The 12,817-nt window shown below is 36.4% G+C and overlaps 1 protein-coding gene across 1 annotated transcript in view; it reads right to left on the minus strand.

The window, feature by feature from the left end:
• LOC105149261 (uncharacterized) overlaps positions 1-12,817 on the minus strand; it is a 433,940-nt gene that overhangs the window by 265,350 nt on the left and 155,773 nt on the right. The window lies entirely within an intron of this gene.

Below are 12,817 nucleotides of genomic sequence, written 5' to 3' on the forward strand. Positions count from 1 at the left end.
ACGTCAGTGGAAAAAGATGTACATATACGGTAGTGGAACAAGAAGATAAGTCCGGCGCAAGTGGAAAAAGAAGGTAAGAACACGACAGTTGGCGTGAAGGAAGTAAGGAAGAGCTGAAATCATCGCTCTCCCGTGTGAAACCTCCCGAGGTTACAATACCGCAAGCGGTGAGTTAGGGTGTGCTTATAGTAAATGTGTGTTTCAGCGAGAAGTCATTCAAGCAAATTCACACTGAAAGTATTTTCAAGCTAAGATATCTCGCCAGAAAGCTCAAAGATCAACGACGTATAAGTAGAATGATTTCTAGATAAAAAAAAAATCTGAACAAAAGACAAAAATTGAATTTACTTAAATCAATGTTATTATTATTAATGTTAATGCAGTGTTTGTTATATTGTAAAAGTATCGACACCTATAAACTGCGCTCATACGTGTGTGGAGAACATTTACGCAAAAACGATTTTACTGAAATATCTAAAAATTTACAAAGAATAATTAAAGTTGGACTCTTGAGATAAAAATTAAACGTATTACGAAAACACAGGCAATTAAGAGTCTAAATTCGGACTAATTGGAGCGATTATATCAACATATTATATTTCTCAGTACTACATATATATAACAAATACTGAATGTTTCGGCTTAATTCAAGCCATCTTCAGCAGTCTAGTATAAGAAAATCTCTTGATAAATAATTCCAAACATCTTGGTAGTCTTGTATAATACAACTTCCTTAATGCAATTCAAGTAGTCGCAAGTCAAAATAATCGAGTACAGCAAGGAAGTTTCCCAGATTACCAAATTGATGTCGCTAAAGCTTGACGTTGTGATATTCTTTTTGCCGATCGTGATTTAATTTATAGTATTTCATTGTGCAGTTATGGAGTACAGTAGCTCGAACTTACTCTAACAGCTAAATGACGGTTACATATTTCAGATTTAATCTGAGAGACTCCTTTGTTGCATTCGACTACTTGATTTGTATTAGGGAAGTTGTATTATATTATACAAGACTATCAAAATGTTTGGAATTATTCATCAAGAGATTTTATTATACTAGACTGTTGAAGATTGCTTGAATTAAACCGAAATGTTCTGTATTTGTTATAATCACTTCAATTACTGCGAATTTAGACTCTTGATTGCTCATGTTTTCATTTATGATTTAATCTAAAAATTCAACTAAATACAGATCTAAAAATAATGTTGTAGGATTATCAAAATAATTGTGTAGGATACTCAAGCTAATTGTTAGAATGTCAAAACTTTTTGCAATTTCTACATGTCTGTTTAAACGTCTTATATAATTATTTTGATATTTATTCTTCATACTTTTTCTACTATTAGAATATTTCCAGAAACTGTTATCATAGATAACATAACTTATCCGCATACCTTCTTTTTAGTCACGTAAGATACATATGTATAATATGTAGCTTCTTAAAGATGGAATATTTGCCATTTTTATTAGTTATAAGTTATATAAAACTGTTTATGATACGTTAAAATTCTTACAAGGTAGCATTCTTCTTGTATAAGTAACATACAACAATAAAGTATAAACAACAAAGTTATTTTCAGATATATTGAATTGAACTAGAAGTTCGTAGTACATGCCCTACTTCATTTGAATTGATTTAAAAAAAATAGCAATTGTACTATTTAATGAAACAAAGTTTTAGCTCTAAAATTTGTTTTTTAAATCGCGATACACTAATATTTAACAGAGTTATGGAAAATCGAAATCAAAATTCTTCTTTTATTTAATCCGAGATAATTCGGTAACAAAAAATCTTAGGAACATTTTAAAAAAATGATATTGTTAGAAAAACTTTATATTTTCATGTTGGAAAGTTGGAAATTTTCGCAAATTTTTTTTGAGCACGTGACAGACCTCACAAAGTGAACAGAAATTTTCCATTTTGTTCAGCTAGTAGATTTCTATATGCAAAAATTACTAAATTCACAGAAACTCAAAAGACATTATAATCTTTCAAAAGTAGAAATTTTAAGCTTTAAAATTAAATGATATTTTTTAAATTAAATTATATTTCATTCATTTTTTAACAAAGTTACAGCTGCGTAAATTTTAAATTGTTCATAACACTATGAACTTTCGTTCCAATATTATCCAGCTAAATTTTTAGATACTTTAGCAAAATCCTTTTTTCCATGTGAACGTCTGCAATTCAATATATATTAATGCGAGAACAATTCCACAGGCATTTACAGCCACACCTCGCGCAGCATGCGATGCGCGTTTGCGGTGCGACATGTAAATTCGTAGAGCAAAGGCACGAGCCGCAACGCGTCATGATGACCACGAAGAGGCACGCGAAGAGAAGAAAAGGTGAAAAGAGGAGACGACACGGTGAAGGTGGAGACACATAAGTTTCGAGCTCTTCGATTAAAATGCCATTGGCGAAAACATGCCGCGGGCATGCTCCTCCTAAGAAAGCCGTATTTCGTTATGCGACACGATCGCAAGAGCATGATCGTATCGCTGTGATCATGTCCGCTCTTGAATCGTGCTTAATCTTGATTTACCATCCATGCGTCCTCATTTATTATCCGAAATCCCGACTATCTTAATATTTTTTTAAAAACTGTTAAAAATAATATTTCGATTATAGATCAATAAATTAAATTAATAAACTATACATTAAATTTTCAAAGGTACATAGATTAGATTAATAAATAAATTACAATAAATCAATAAATTTTTGAATTAAATCTTGAAATATACAAAAATATAAAAATTGATTATTTAATTAACAACAAAATTGTTACCTATGTTCGAAATGTAAAATTTATTACGTTAAAATTTACGTTGTGATAACAAGATTAATATTTTTGACGCCGTGAAAACATGCTGAATTTAAAGAGAAATTATTCAAGATCTTTATCGGAACGATGAGATATGCTTTTGAAACTGCAGTAAAACTGTGTAATGGATGACGAATTAGCAATGGCACGAAACGCATTCCCGATGCAAATTGAAAAGACGTATGGCTGCTACCGTACATTAAAATCCCGTTTGCACTGCGTATTCTTTACAATCAACGTTTCGCTTAAATAGGTATTCATGTATTCTGATACATTCCAGTGCGCCACGTACGTATACGATGCTAAAGCGCAACGCGTCAAAAGATTTCTACCCGGTCTTCTTTCTCCACGCACGCATTTATCATTGCAGTCATCCTTAGGCTGCAAATAATGCAGCTGGTTAAGTGCACTCCCCTTTGATCCGCGAACGATCTAACATCGCGCGGCCACGCTGGATCCTCATACATCTCTTCCGAGAGCTACATATCGCGTGTAGTATCACGTACAAATCCATCCACACGAAAAAGTGACGACGTTAAACTACGTGTAATAAAATTTGTTCAAAACGCCAAAGAAAAGATTATGATCTCACATAATAAATTCCGTTGTACTTTCTCTTTCGCTCTTTACTTCCATTCATTTAATTCGTGTTTCTATGCAAATTGGAAGATATAGAAGCAATCACAGTTTTCTTAATAAAAAATATAATGTCGCATTTTTAGAAATTACACTAACTTTATAAAAATAATATAATCTCAGTCTTTTTTACTCAGCCCAAGTTTTTTACAGATGTAAACAAATTTATTATTTTTCACCTATATTACATTGCCAAATAGTTTAATAGTTTTATAACTCAAATGTTAAAACCTTTATTTAATTAAAATTGAAATTTAAGCAAAAATAAGAGTGAAATATGAGTGACTTTTACTTATATCAAAAAAAAGCTAGATCGATTGCAGATAAAAAGTTAAAGAAATTGAGGAATTAATTATTACATATGCACGCACATTCATTACGAAGACACGGTTCCTCATCATAAGTGCGAAAGCATTGTTGCGATTAGCACTACCCAGATCGCGGGAAGGGATTTCGCGTTCATCAAGAAACTGTCAAGCTCGACAAAGCGACGAGTTTAAAGAGTTGTCGAGCTGTCTGTCGAGCCGCTCGGGCAGACTAGGCGAGAATCGGATCAAACGGATCGAACGGATCGATTTGTGAGGCGCACAACACGGGGCAAATTGCGCAATGCAGTTTTGCATAACGTTTCGCACGCACCGCGCCGTCGTTCCCGTTATGACGGCGGCGCGAAGCCGCAAGATCGGTCCACCGCGCGAGCGTATGCATATGCGCGCACGATGCACACGCCTTCCCCCCTCGAGCATGGATGCACGTACCGACAATAGATATTCCGTAACGCCCACGTTAGCGGGAGACAAAGGCCTGAATGGTCGGCCGGCAGATGCACGGGTTACACCGACGGTTATGCACCGACGTAATGCACCGACCAAGTCCGTCGATTTAGAACGCGCCGCGCCGCGCCGCGCGCTCTGTCCATCCGTTTATTCGTTCTTCGTGACGAAGGCGCGGTACTCCGCCTGTAAAAGGCGCGCACACGCACGTGCTCTTACTCACACACGTGTGTGCCGCACGGAGTTACGTAATTCGGAGAAGAGCACGCGGTCGAAGGAGCGAACCGGCGATGACGACACCTTTCTACGGATAGAGGAGAGACGGAGAGAAAGAGATCCGGGAGTGTCCACTGTACGAAACGCCAGGCTCGTGCCCAGCCCATCTCTCACGACAAAACGTTGTCTCCTTCGTAGGAGAGACACGAATTCTCTTGCGAATTCCTGCCTCGTGTCGATTGTCTCTCCATTTATCGTATAGTACAGAAGGGAATTGAAAAATTGTAAACTTTCAATATTCACAGTGGTAGCAATCATAAAGATGACATTTATATAAATGCGTTATAAAGAATTAAAGTGTGTCGTTAAACAAATTATTTTATAGTTATAGTGTAACTATAAAATAATTATGTCGACTAGAGATACATTAATTTTATTGTTCATACGATATATGTGAAACTTGTATGGTGTCACCTTTAATTGCTATACCACTATATTTTTCTTTAAGTGTGATTGGAAATTTATTTTTCAATCATCTATCAAATCTCTGGATGGTAATTTATTGTTTAAAAAATCCTACACTTAGAGAAAGACTTAGTGATAACTATAAAAGTGAGAATTATAGTTTTATGTGTAAAATTAATGTGCATAATTGAAAACTATTTTATTGCAATCATAAAATAGTTAATTTAACTGTACATATTAATTCTGTACATAAAATTTGTATAGTTGGCTTTATGGTTTATAGTTGCTATCACTATACTTTTCTTTCTAAAGTAGGAATTTCGGTAAACAATAAATAACAATAGCAAATCTCCATTTGGAATTTTCCAACCTTCAGAACTAATATGTAGAATAATTATATATATTTCGTTTCTACTGAAACATTTGTCACTTCAACAGAATACAAGAAATGCAAGTTTCGTTAAATGAAATTCTGAAAGGATCATTCGTACAATTGTATTGTTCAATAAACTTTTACATTTGCGACATTCCTCGAATCTAATGTCACTTTTCTCTCGTTACAAATTTTGTCTCTTTCTCTCTCTCTCTCTCTCTGTCTCCCTTTTCTTATTCTCTCCACGTAGTCGAGGATTTTCTAATTCGAAGCAGCTTAGATGAAAGCTACCTAGTAGTTTCTGTTGCACCACTATTCAAATGCAACGCCGTGCCTTTCCGTGTCTCTTTGCAGTCCGCCGCTCGAAATATCTCTAATGAATTGGAAACACATTGCTACGCTAGAAGACATGCTCGTAGAAACGTCCGATGACGACATTCTCTTTTATCGAGAGAAAGAAAGACACTAGCGACGTCTGAAAGCGTCTCAACGATGTCCAACGACTCGAGAGAGTCGGACTTCGAACCTGCCCACGTTCAGCTTCAAACATCATTCTTTTCCGCCGTCGTTTCTTCTCGCCCACGAGGATCATCGACGAGAAACAAAGTCATAGATCGCTTCAAATCCATAAATACATGCAATATACACACGCGGTTTACAATAATCGAACAGTCGATAGATAATCGATAAGCGCGATGATGAGTCCTCGTGTGGGTCGCTATTTGCCTAGTTACCCACATCGCCTGGCCTGGCCATGTGAAATCAGAAATTAGAAATCGGACAGATAATGTGGGTGCAGAGATTCCGGGTTTCTAACAATGAGAAATCGCACGGTTGCCAGCCGGCGCGAGGTGTCATAAATCCCAGACCCGACACGCGAACCGTCGTCGTCGACGAACGACGGCGACGGCGACGGCGACGACAACGAGACGATGACTACGGCTAATCCTACTTCCGAGCGTCCCAGTTTCTTCGTTTCAGCGGGCCACAAGATTCATCGATGCAACAACGTTGCAAGTGGGTCAAACGCAATGCAAAGTCCGTAACTTTGATTACCTCGCGCGCACGTGCGCGCGTTGCAAAGAGCAGGTGGCGTTTCGAATTTCCATAAAATGCGAAAACTATTATTACGGATAATCAACCTCGAATAAGCCTGATGCTTCGCGGCAGATAACATTGTAACGTTACTGCGTTACTTTACGCAGTAACAATTGACCGAATTTTTAAAGTGTCCTTTATAAGTATCCTTTTATAATTCTTTGAAACGCAGATTTATATAAATTCTCATTAAGTCCTTTCACTTATAATTAAAGCGCACAATATTACGATGGAAAGAGGATTAACACTTTAGTATAGTGAGTATTGATTTTGTATCCAATTAAGAATCGTCATTATAAATGACGTCAATCGTCCGTAAATAAAGCTCTCCGTGAAACGCGATACCGGATAACTTCTGTTACCGAGAAACAGAGACGCGTCCGAGACTGGACCTGTCCTGGGACCACGAGGTCTCACCATTAGGAGGCTTGCCGATGCCATTAGCGCCGCTCTGAGTGATAGACGCCAACATTAGCCGTCCAACGACTCGTAACTCTCGCGGCTATCCGCGCTATTATCCCGCGAGAAGACTCCTCCGGATCAGGTCTGATCTCGCTGCGCCGTCAGTCCGGAGCTCTTTACCGAAGGTTCGCCTTTCAGGTTTTGCCCTTAACGGGCACCCCCGCCGGGTCTCTTCTACATCGCCGCCACCGCCGATGACGACGATGGCGACGGAGGGAAGAAGCGAGGAGAGCCGTGGCGGAACGACAGAAGATTCCACGGCTGCCAAAGGCAGGCGACGAGCACGAGGCTCACGAAGGAATCCACGACTATCGGAAGCGATCGCCGAATGCACAGGCAATAATTTACCCCTCCTTCCACCCCGAGTCCTCCTCCACCCTCGTCGCCACGATCGGCCGGTTGGCCGATCGTCGGAGTCTTCTCGCGTCTTTTCTCCAAGTTCTCGCGGAACATCGCACCGCTGAGATTACTGTGGGCTGTGGGAAGAATATCGGGTCCGTTAGGCCCGTTTCACAGGTCGCGGAATTTTCTCCTCTGGTAAAGTGTTGGAGAGAAACAAGGCGAGGATGACGCTGTGATATACACCGTGTCTAGTCGCCATAAACATCATGTCTACTTAATGTAATCCTCTCTTTAAATAACCGCAAATTTAGACAACTATTCCTGTCTTGTTCCTTGCTTGCACATTATATACTTTGCGATCCTTCGATTTTTCAGTTTGATAATTTACATTATTATGGCATAACAATTCCCTAAATAAGAGGCTTTAAATAGTTAACATTTTTATAAATAATAGATTCATATTAAGCGCAGTTGTACTCTCCGAAACTGACATCAAAATCTGTAACACAGTTATTGAGTTTGATTTTACAGACGCTGGCTCTGTAAAACCTCTTCTCCATTTAGTTAATTAAAATACATTAATTAATTTCAAGAAATCAAAATGACATACTTTATACTTACATAAAAAAAAAAAGAAATGAATAATAAATACATTTTAATAAGAGTAATTCAAATTTCAGATGTCACATAAAGAAAACTGAATTATATAATTCAAACATATGTTTGACAAAAAAAAATACACTTATAATCCGATAAAGTCCGATAAATCGATCCACCGTCAGCTTTGGAGGATTAAAAATATTTCTATACCTAGTTTCAATATATTTACAAATACATTCGATCTTTTTGAATAATTAAAATATAACAGGAAGCCCGAAATTTTAATTTAATCGCAAGATCTCCAGGATCTGTAAAGCTCTATGGACATAATTCTATATTCTATTCTGCAGCATAATATAAACGCTTATTGCATTTACTCAAGTCTAATATTGTTTAGTCTGAATAAATACGATACTTTTACTTCGCGCGGCGGAGATACAACCGCGCGTGTCAGTCTGTGACAAACAATTCGCGATTACTGGCGGCCGCATTAATCAACGTATATCACGATCAAAAATAATTTAAGATCTATTGTGCCCGTTTTGCATTGCGCTATCTGATAAAAGTCCGTTCGCATGAAGCAGGTCTTAATGCTAAAGCGCGCATGCCAGAGGAGAATAGCAGTAAAGGCATTGTTAGTAGTGTGCGTCCCGTTACTTTGTTGCAGTTGACAGCGAATAGCCAAAGCAAGCGAGAATGCCCTACGGCGATGACTATCGATTTCACGGAAAAACCGCACGCTTTTATTCATCGATTAAATAGACGTTTCATTCACCATTGACGGTTAAACAGCCACGGCGTACGCATCGCTTTAAAATATCCGCATTATCGTATTCTTGGTATAATTTATTTACGATTCATATCATTTCATGCCATTTTTATAGCTAAGTCATTAACAAATATTAGATTCGTTCTCTCTTTCTCGATTTAATTCTAAATGTCTACTCGACATTTCCATAAAAATCACATTGATTGAAATTCCGAAAGGCAGATAAATAAAAAATGAGAATGTGCTAAATAAAATAATATGAAAAAAAAAGAGAAAGCCTATAGAAATCCTTGATACTAAATATTTCGCTTTCGTATGAAATCAGCATAGATATAACTGAATCGTTTAATCACATTCAGTCACGTTACTATTAACTTTCCGAAACTGACGCCAAAATCTGTAATTAACATTACCACCGATGAGGCCATTTTGACTTCACTATCATTTTACTTTCTTTTTTTTTGTATGAAATACAGAATATTGAAAATATATGAATATAATAGAAATTCTAATGATATACAAATAATATCAAAATCAAATAATTCTCACCGAAGAATAGAAGAAATTACAATTTAGCACCTTCGACGGTTCTAGTGTCATAAAATTAATTAATTTCAGAAAACCAAAATAATAAACTTTTATAAAAAAAAAAAATATCAAGTATACTTTTAATTAGAGTAATCCAAATTTTTGCAGATGTAACATTAAAAAAATTAAATTGTTTGACATTTATAACAAAGAGACATTTATATAATTGAGTCGATCAGGAGAAGTATAAAATGTGTTATTATAGATTTATTGCAGATAAAAAAAAATAAGAAAAAGATTCTTCCGGAAAATTATAATTTATCCATTTTCAATTAGAATTCCAATGCAATCATGCAAACTCTTTTTATAGTGTAGCAATTAGATTTAAAAATAGTCAACATAAAGGATGAATGATATGAGGATAAGAATAAAATTGTGAACCATGTCTCCTTCTTAACCTGTAATGCTGAAGGTAATAAAGAAAAATTCTTCTTCTATAATTAAATAAATTTAATATACCCATCGTCAGCTCCGAAGAGTTCAACAGCAACAACAATTGTGTTATCCATTACGAAGTTACATTCCAGCGAAAAACGAAGAACGGATTAAAATTTAGATGTCAGAATAGCGCTCGCGTTCCGCGGGGATACGAAGGGATTCGAGCGAAATGATCGCAAGCTCGCGACTATAAATATTTCGTTGTGACGCGTCGCTCTGACGCGATTACCGATTTATCCGCGCCGTAATATCGCATTGCAACAACCAGTGGAGAAGAGGACGGTCGAGAGATTAGTTCCGATTGCACTGCCGCGACAGAGAGTTATAGGAAGGGCTCCCCCGGCTGTACTCGCCGTCTCTTCGACCAAGCATCGATCCCGGGCTACCGACTGTTCCCCTGCCCGTTAATGAGTCATGTTTAATTGGCGTGGGAAGCCTACGGCGGTTTACGTCCGCGTAACGGAATTGAACCGTACCCGATGCAACCGGTGCCTCGCGCGAATGCACCCAACGCTAATGTCCTGTCCCCCTCCTGCCTCCTCCCCTCTCCCCTCGCGAGATGCATCGGCTGCACAGCAGCCGATCGCGCGATTCTCTTTAGGAGACACACACGAGCGTGGATCCGGTCAATTCACCATCCTCGGGCGAATAAAGGTAAACGTGAAACAACGGTTTTTTTTTATTGTGCGCCTTAAGCGCAAAATTATGCGGTACGAAGCGATGTGTTGACATTATCGTTAACGAGTAATTGTGTATCGAGTAAATGCTTTCTAAAGTACAAGATTCCGTGACCAATCTGCGACCGGACTTACAAAAACTTGCAAGTCAAATTGTGATTTCACGTTGCTCTCGCGTGATTTGACACGTGCCAGCCGCGAGGCGCATCGACACCGGAAATGCTGTCGTAACAGATGGTACGCGTCGCTCGCGTCGCGAGATCGGCTTCGGACATTTCTGCAGTCTGTAGACGCGGGATTAAAATTTTCTCTCCTTTCTTCATGTGCTCGTCATATTAACTGATAATTCTTCATTTTTTAGAAATACAAGGAGATATTTCACCTAATATTATTTATAAATATATCTCTTTTTAACTCATGGCAAAAATTCTTGTATTCAGGTTTATGTCATTTAAATTAATTATACACACAGAAAAATATCATTTTGTTGCTAAGAAAAGTAATTATTCAATTTATTTTTTTCTTTCAAGTCGGGTTATAAGATTATAAAATTTTTTTATTTAAATAAATATTTATTTTAGTGAAATCAATATATTCTCTCGCAAATAAATTATTTTTTTCTCAGTGTATTTTGTGACCGAGAAAAAAAATAGTATATTGAGAAAAAAATAATTTATTTGCGAGAAATATATTAATTTCACTAAAATAAATCTTTATTTAAATACAAAAATAAAATTTTATTCCTAGTATTTTATTCCTAATAAGCCATCTATTTTATTTTTTTACAATTAATGAGATATATTTCAACAACACAAATTTTTTCAACTAATAAATCTCGAAGAAAACGTCATAAATAACATTTGCCTTGCAATACTTTGGCATTTTTCTCTCAGTGTTTACTTATTACAAATTTTAATAAAAATTTAGTAAAACTCATTAAAACAAGAATTTTGTAAAAACCAGAATTTTCTTTTGAAGAATATTATAAAATTGATCGAAAAGATGATCTTATACATATAATAAAAAAATGGAATTAATTTTATTTTAATAATCTTGATTAAATATTATATGCTAATACATATATATAATATATATCAGATGCTTATTATAGCATCAATATTATTAAATTATGTCTCAAGACAAACAGATTTCGGTACGCAATATGCAAAATCAGGTATGTATATAAACTAACACCGAAATATTTAAACATTAAGATCCAATTTCAAACAGCATTCCTCTTACTTAGTTAGATTTATTCTCATCGGTCCAATTTCATATTATAATTGAAGTATTAAATTTACTAGCATTCAAAATAATGCTTGATGAATTTATGATAAATTCGTGGTTATATAAAGTTTTTGAAATACTTGAAACAAGTAGTATTTGCAATATGTATTTTTTGGATGTGAATAATTATATATCTTAATTAATTGTCATCATTTTATGTTACTTAAACTAATTGTACAAAATTACTGCAACCATTTACACAACTTCGACTGCTCCGAGGCATCTATAGTTATTGGCTTGAAATGACATAGTTTATAACTTGATGCGACGAATGACATTCGTCGACCATGTCCTTCAACGTTGCATTATCGCGTCTCTCAGTCACCGTAACAGCCGGATCGCGCGGAACGCAATTGGAAGATCTTGAATACGTTCCCCAGAGCGTGCTGACGATTCTCTATTTTCGTTTCGTGAAAGGATCCACGATATTTCATGTCACGGACACGAGCGAGAGAGCGTTTTATTACCAAGGTATTGCTTCATAGAACGACGGCGCGTACGTACCTACGTTGCCCTAACGACGAATTATATGAACGCGATGTATTTGAGAATAGAATCAAAACCAGATCGCGTTGGCCACTAATATCCATATAATTAGACTTACATATAAATTTACAAATAGGTATATAAAACGCGGAGTAAATAAGGAAATATTGATCGAAAACTTACTTTTGAAATTACTGAGCGATCCTAAATATTTCAGTAATTTTGTATTACATTTAAGATCCCTGGTAAAATATTTTTCTCTAATTTTTCGGAATTTTTGTATTTCTGAATTTTCAGAGCTCTTGAATAATTTTATAACTTTTTAAAAGATTTCTCAGATTTTTTATATAAATTGGAACATTTCTATCTATTTGTACGAGAATTTTTATATTATAATATAATAAACATAAATCGCATACTTTTTTGTTTCTCCTAATAAATTATTTCAAGCAAAACGGTAGCCGATTTCAATCACAGAATTCTCTTTTACCGCCGAGATTTGCACATTTGCGAGTCGCCGATGGCGTCGTAAAGCTTAAAAGAGAACGAGTATCTATAAGCGTACTTGTATCTATACTCGCAAGAGGCAGCGGCGACGTTCCTGTCCTCTCGTGCAGCTTAATGTGCATCGCGAATGCCAACATGAAGTCACACCCATCATAGAGAACCTGTGGGTGGCGCCATGTATTCGCGAAAGTCGTACGACCGACGTCCACGATGCGACGATTTCCGCGAGGTGTTTCACGAACGAAGCGCTTGAAGCGACGAAACGGTCGTTATT

Source organism: Acromyrmex echinatior, chromosome 1 (genome assembly GCF_024713525.1).
Source record: "Acromyrmex echinatior isolate Ae372 chromosome 1, ASM2471352v2, whole genome shotgun sequence".
Lineage (NCBI taxonomy): Eukaryota > Metazoa > Arthropoda > Insecta > Hymenoptera > Formicidae > Acromyrmex > Acromyrmex echinatior.